This window comes from Engraulis encrasicolus, chromosome 10 (genome assembly GCF_034702125.1).
Source record: "Engraulis encrasicolus isolate BLACKSEA-1 chromosome 10, IST_EnEncr_1.0, whole genome shotgun sequence".
Lineage (NCBI taxonomy): Eukaryota > Metazoa > Chordata > Actinopteri > Clupeiformes > Engraulidae > Engraulis > Engraulis encrasicolus.
Genome location: NC_085866.1, coordinates 28,933,709 through 28,940,518, shown reverse-complemented (window position 1 = coordinate 28,940,518; position 6,810 = coordinate 28,933,709). Strand labels below are relative to the sequence as shown.

General features: G+C 42.6%; 1 protein-coding gene and 1 long non-coding RNA gene across 2 annotated transcripts in view; one reads left to right on the top strand and one right to left on the bottom strand.

The window, feature by feature from the left end:
* Window positions 1-1,017, bottom strand: part of kcnd3 (potassium voltage-gated channel, Shal-related subfamily, member 3) — a 111,054-nt gene extending 110,037 nt beyond the window's left edge. Inside the window, exon 1 of the mRNA XM_063207570.1 lies at window positions 768-1,017. The gene's annotated coding sequence lies outside the window, so the exon portion shown is untranslated. The remainder of the gene's footprint in view (window positions 1-767) is intronic.
* Window positions 1,018-2,040: 1,023 nt separating this feature from the next.
* Window positions 2,041-6,401, top strand: LOC134456171 (uncharacterized). Its single transcript, XR_010036241.1, has 5 exons — window positions 2,041-2,071; window positions 4,421-4,485; window positions 4,901-5,003; window positions 5,503-5,638; window positions 5,867-6,401. It is a non-coding gene; the product is annotated as an uncharacterized LOC134456171 (long non-coding RNA).
* The last annotated feature ends 409 nt before the right edge of the window (window positions 6,402-6,810 follow it).

Sequence of the window (6,810 nt, the reverse complement as noted above, 5' to 3'; positions counted from 1 at the left end):
TACAGCACAGCAAAGCAAAGCAAAGCAAAGCAAAGCACCGTACCGCACCGACGATTTATATAACACCTATCCAGAATTATGACACTTCTCCCGGCCATTACATAAACAACACATTATGTGCACCCCCCGCACCCCCCGCCTCTCTCCCGCCTATAAACTCCGGGAGGTGCGCTGGCTCTATTCTCCGTTATTACTGTTGACATTTTAATCGTCTAGCCATGTTGTTGAGATCACTTCAGGCGACGGGAGTTCGTCTTTATGTGTTTGGGCTGGCGAGGAAGGATCATGTTTTACTCTACATTATGGCAGTGGGAGGACGGAACCTGTTGATACCAAACTATTAACAAAGCATTATTGGGCCAGGTTGGAAACGTGGGTATTTGATAGAATTGTCATTGCAACCCTAATTAACCCAAATAGGTCCTAGGGTTGGATTTATGCTGGCTGTATTTGCCATTTTATTCCCAAAGGGCAAAAAACACCCACTGCGTTAAATTTTGAAGTAGCCTATACTCCCACCGACACAAACCCATATCCTGACTTATTTAAGATAAGGAAATACACCTGCATAGATATAAAACTCAATACAATGTATGGAGCAATGACACTATTTGTATGACCTGCGCTGTTTGTCTTTAGATATAACGCTTTAACATCTCACAGTCGCTGTCAATGGACTTCGTTTGGGCAAAACACGTACTGCTTTTAACCTTGAACTAAAGACGAGCAATCTGTTTTACGCGTAAAACATACAGCAACTCACTTACCCATATGAAATAAACCTGTTCAGAGCTGCGACGGAGCTGTCCTATAGTCCAGAGAAAGAGCAAACAAACCCAGACGTCAAGTTGAAAATTGTAAAAAATAAAAATGACCAAAGAGCCTCTTTAGCGTACTCCCCCAAATCCACTGCAGAGAATGATACGGTGTGGAGGTTTTTCACACTTTTAGTAGTCCATGTTCTCGTGTGGCTGCTCAGGCGTAAACGTGGAAATGTAGCCCGCTGTCGGTAGTCCAGGCAGGCGCGCGAAAATGGCTTTGGGTAACGGAGCTCCTTTAACGGTGTCCCTCACTGTGGATGCTCCGATGACGGACGGGGGTGAGAGTACTCTGCCGTAGCTCACGATGCGTCTCGCCCTCGCTCCAAATCTCTCTCTCTCTCTCTCTCTCTCTCTCTCTCTCTCTCTCTCTCTCTCTCTCTCTCTCTCTCTCTCTCTCTCTCTCTCTCTCGCTCTCTCTCTCTCTCTCCACACTCACTCCTCCTCCTACTCTCTTTAGCTCATCTGGTTCGAACAGCTGCTACCCCCACCTCTCTCTCTCTCTCTCTCTCTCTCTCTCTCTCTCTCTCTCTCTCTCTCTCTTTCTCTCTCTCTCTCTCTCTCTCTCTCTCTCTCTCTCTCTCCCTCTCTCTCATACACACACTCTTGTCACATAAACGCAGTGAGAGGCTGCCTGCCTGCCTGGATTCAACAGTAGCTACAGGCTTATCTGCAAACCCTAAACGGGAGCGTGTCAGGGAAATGGCGCGCGCGCTCCCTTGAAAGAATACTATTGAAAACTGTTGAAATAGAGCAGACCTACTTAATTGCAAATATAACTGCCTTTATTTTTAGTTTACTGTCCTCCTCACGAGTCCCCACTTCTCGCCTACTCCTAATTCAGGGCATAATATTGGGCCATCATAAACATACTATTAGATTCCCGAATATAATATTAACGATGCGGAATAAAAAGCTTTATAAAAGGCGGAGGTGTAATAAACGGTTATATGAACTCTTCTTTTACTGACTCAACGGATCCTAGCACACTCAAAAAAACGATTCTAGCTGGTTGTAAAATTGACACAAGTGTTCCATGCAGTTTTAACTCAATGTTGTCAGTTTAGTGAAATGAAAGTGAAAATACCGTGTTAGATTTACTAGGCAGATCGGCCTAGCCTTTTTATAGATTGTGTTATGTTGAAAGAACCCAACGCAGTCAGGCAATTTCTTCAAACTACCCAGAATGCAACGCTCCAGCTTTTCAAATTGCAGGAAGGCACGAGGAGTAAACAGACTAGTTCGCCTGCAAGGTAAGGACATCTCTTCCAATAAATCCTCAAACATGCTCTAACTCTAACCAAATGTGTAATGTGTTAATATCACAATCTTATTTTGCTGCTGCACATGCTATGTTCAAAGGTTGATGTTATTGATTTGCCAACATTTTTGTTGGGTAGTCGGGCAACATGCTGGATGTAGCTTTACTAGCATGTTCTGTGCAGAAACACGGTGTCCACCTTCTTCTTGCAAAGTGTAGGAAAAGTTAAACAATATTTTAGGTTGTTTTTTTTGCTTACAGCCGCCGAGCTGGTGTTTAATGCCCTGTATTTCATGTCAAACGTGTCGACTGTGCATTGTTTGCTAGCGAGCTAATTTATTGGATGCCTGCCACCAATTCCCTTTGAATTCACAGGGAAATGATAGCCTAACTCTGAAGCAAAAACCTTGGTTGAGTGAATTTATGTCATATCATCTCGGCAGGGCATGGGTTTACTTGGCAAAGAGTAACAAATTGTGATTTTAAGGAGAGATTCACACTAGAGTGTGGCTGGACGAAAGCGAGAAGACAGGACTTTCTGTTTAATTTCGGCCGCCGGTGTCAGCATTTCACAACGACAGCATTTGGTGTGCGCGGCCAGTCCTGTTCAAAATCCCCCGTAGCTAGAGGTAGAGCTCTAGTCTAGACATTGGCCGAGACCAGGCAGAAAGACGTCTCGCTGCCGTTCTGCCACGCTCGTGTGTGAATCTGGCCCAGGGAAAAGAAAATCCTAATTACAACTGGTCTACATTGCGTCCTACTACAGCATGTTGCGCGTGCTCCGATGTGTTTGAGTTTATGAGCAAGCCTTTATGCGCTTTGTGGACAGTGAGAGCTTTGCGGCGCATTTAGGGAAATCAGTGGAGTGCGCTTTGAAACGCACTGAGGCGAGCCATCATAAAGTTCTTCAGCTTCAGTGAGAGCCATGTTAACCCAATCCACAGTCAGACCAAATACAATTCTAAGCGGGTTCTGAATACAGACGTGGCGTGTAGTCAATCCACCTGGCTAATAAACTGGTGTTCTTTTTTGAACGTTGCACACCTGCGTAAACTGTAAGCTGCAATGAATTAGATTAGAGCAGGGGTGCCCAACGAGTCGATCGCGAGGTACCAGTCGATCTCGAGGGGAGTGGCAGTCGAGAGACATGTAATGTGACAGGGAAAATACTGTCTTTCAAAAGTAGGCTATGTAGTAAGCTGCTGGTACTACTGTATTGGTTAGATAATTAGTCCCACTGTAACACAGAATGAGGGGAAAGCATTAGGAAGTGACCATAAGGGTATTGCAGTTGATTCATGTGTGCACACATGTAACATCGGGTGAGTAACAGAACATGTGCGCAACGATGCGTTATGACGCGGCGATATGCGAGGATCTTTGTCCAAATCGCTAGTCGCATGCATCATCGCTAACTGCGTTTACATCGCGTGCCGCGTGTAAGGGAAATGTTAGCTGACATGTATGGAATTCACTTCAATTTGTGCTGTTTCCTGCTCCAGTTGTGGACAGAACGATTGGCCAAACTCACAATAGAAAGCCTTTGCTCTGCTACTGTCCCAGAGAGCTGGGAAAAAAAACCTTCATAGAAGAAGTCACTCTTAACAAGGGTGTTAACCAATTCAATGAGTTCTCTCTCTCTCTCTCTCTCTCTCTCTCTCTCTCTCTCTCTCTCTCTCTCTCTCTCTCTCTCTCTCTCATAGTAAAGTGAACTTAACTGGCCTACTATTTACCCATAACAAATGGTGAAGTTCTGAGCCCTTTTTAATTTTGACCACTGAAGTCATGATAATGCTTAATCATATCTTAGAAATAGGGCCCATGTGCCTACATATGCCTTTTATACACCAAATGTTTATCATTTTGAAATTGTTTCAGTTGTTTATGAGTTGTGTAGGACTGAAATTATCTCTGCATACTACAAAGCAATGCAGCATTGCTTTGTAAACGTAGGCTATTCAACACACTTTAAAAACACACTGAAAAGATACGGCCATAGTAGCCTACTAAAAACATTTTGTTCATAATAATGGTGATTAATAAATGGTGATCTTAAATTTTCATACTGACATCCTGAAATTTGACTTGGTAGATCACGGCAGACCATCAACTTCAAAAGTAGATCTCGGTTAAAAAAAAGGTTGGGCACCCCTGGATTAGAGTTTAGGCTACTTTATTTATGTATGCTCACTTAACCAAGAAGCCTAAATAAGGCAGTGGCCTGTTAATTCAAAATGACTAATTTTAAAACATTGATTACCATAGTGAAACAAAATGTAACTGTAAAAACTGTGTGTAACATTTGATAAATATAATCAATTACTGATATTGTTTATTACAGAAATGTACCACGTGATGCAGTAGCCTGTTGATGCTGGCAAAAGATGCAATCTGGAGGATTTCAGGGTACGTTTTACTATGCTTCAATGTTAGGTGAGATGAATGTAATGCAGTGTTTCCCAACCAGGGGTACGTGTACCACTAGGAGTATGTTTTATTTTATGAATAAAAACAAATGTATGGTCATGATCATATTGGGATAGATGAGTGAGGTGGTACTCATACTATGACAAAAATGCTTAGGGGGTACTCAAGACGAAAAAGGTTGGGAGACACTGATGTATGCCCAGATCATGTACGCCCAGAGCAAAGTCACAGGCAGTGTGCTTCTCTTGCATTCACAGACTGCCCATGCTTTTTTAAAGAGATAAGTTAGAATGCTTTGCATATCTGTTTGTGTAGAGTTAATCACCAAGACAATTTCCAGAAGTAGTATCCAGGTGTCAATTGTCCTTGTTCTGGTGTTGTTATTTTCAAACAGAGATGGCTCTTGCTCACTGGCAGTGACTTGGGTCATGTGAGACAGCATCAGAGCTCGGGTGACATCTCTCGCTCGGGTGAAATCTCTCCTGGAAGATTTCAAGGTATGAAATGTTTTACTCGGCTGCATCTTCCAATAGATTACTCTTTATATTGGTATGTAATGATGTCCTTACCACCAACAAATTCTCTTAAGCATCAATGTGGTCTATAATTCGTCCTGCGACTTCTCAATGCGAGCTCCCATTGATATTGAAGCAATAACTGCTCCGATTATTTTTTTGACTGGAGAAATGGAATCCTGCTACAGTGTCCCAGACCTCTGTGTGCTGGAGCTCCACCAGGGGGCTAGAGCCACACACACACACACACACACATACACACACACACGCACACACACACACACACACACACACACACACACACACACACACACACACACACACACACACACACACACACACACACACACAAGAGGTGTAAGAGATTATCACTTTTCACTTTTGTTTGGACTTTCATATGTAAATTGTTTTTTTGTGTCCTGAAAATAGACAAATAAGCTACATACTGTACATGTTGTATTTGTGTTTTATGATTTTATAGGTGTGTGCAGAGTTCTGAAGAATAAAAGTCAACAGTCAAGTTCTTCTCCATATTCTCCAAATCTGACGGAGGCGTTCCATCAGGAAAGGGGGAATGGTTGGTCGATGCCTCCAGAATAATGATACCCATGACCCAGGTATTATGTACAAAGAGAATGTTAATTTGAATCTTGATGCCTACAATTTTGCTGATTTGTTGACAATCGAGATGTATAAACATTAAGTCAGAATAACTTGTTAAACTTTTCACCTGGTGTATTTGGTATTGTGGTAGCATGTTTGAAATGGATGGTTTAGAAGGTAAAATATGTCATGGACATCAGTTAAATATTTACATGTGTATCTGTCGAATTACTTTGTTTCAGGCACAACATGCTGACAGGGAATCGGCTATGGCAGAAAGCATCCATGCCATCTACGTGATCCGCCATGAAGGTTCAGAAGCTACTGACAGTCCTGAGGACATCGGAATCATTTTCAAAGGGGTGACTGCATTTGGCTGCTTGCCAAACATCCTACCCAGGCTCCGCCCTCGCAGTGACGCAACACCTTCGGCTCTGCTACACACACTCAGGAAAACTTTGTTCAGGTACTTTCGGGTTCCCTCCACAGCAGGAAACTCCACCCACTTTGTCGGGAAGCAATCGACTTTCAGCATCACCAACCGTCCTGGCTAGAGGCGTGTTCAAGGAAGTGACAAGGTTTGAGCAGAGACGCTCTATTGGGACTAAGAAAATGTTTGGTTTAAACTTTGGCTCAGCCTGTTCGGCCCTCGACCAGTAGCAAATCATGAGAGTTGGGTCAACCATGCCGTTTGAGAATGTTGTTATGCTCTTGGTCAGACCAAGTCTCGAAGAGATTTGTAAGTCATGATAATCAGGTTACAAATATTCACTTACAGTGGCCATATTTCCTTGTTTACGCACTAAACTTGTTATCCTCGAAAGTTGTGTGTGTGTGTGTGTGTGTGTGAGTAATAATGCAGACATAATAATAACAATTGACTAGAAGTACAAATACACATTTCTACATTATTGCTCACACACCGCTTTTGGTAAAACATTACTGAAATGGCCAAACACCTTTATGCATTTTTTAATAAAGAGTCATTGCATTGAGCAGATCATTGAGAGGCTCTGAAGTCCACTACACTATTCTTAACTTGTGTGCGTGCGTACCTCCTCAAGCACATATACAGCACTCTATTTTTAACATTTTTTAAAAATGTTTTTCTTTTTTTTGACTTAACAACCTGTTAAAAACACAGCGTTAAACTTTGGCTTTTTTCGCACACCTCAGCTGGCAGGTG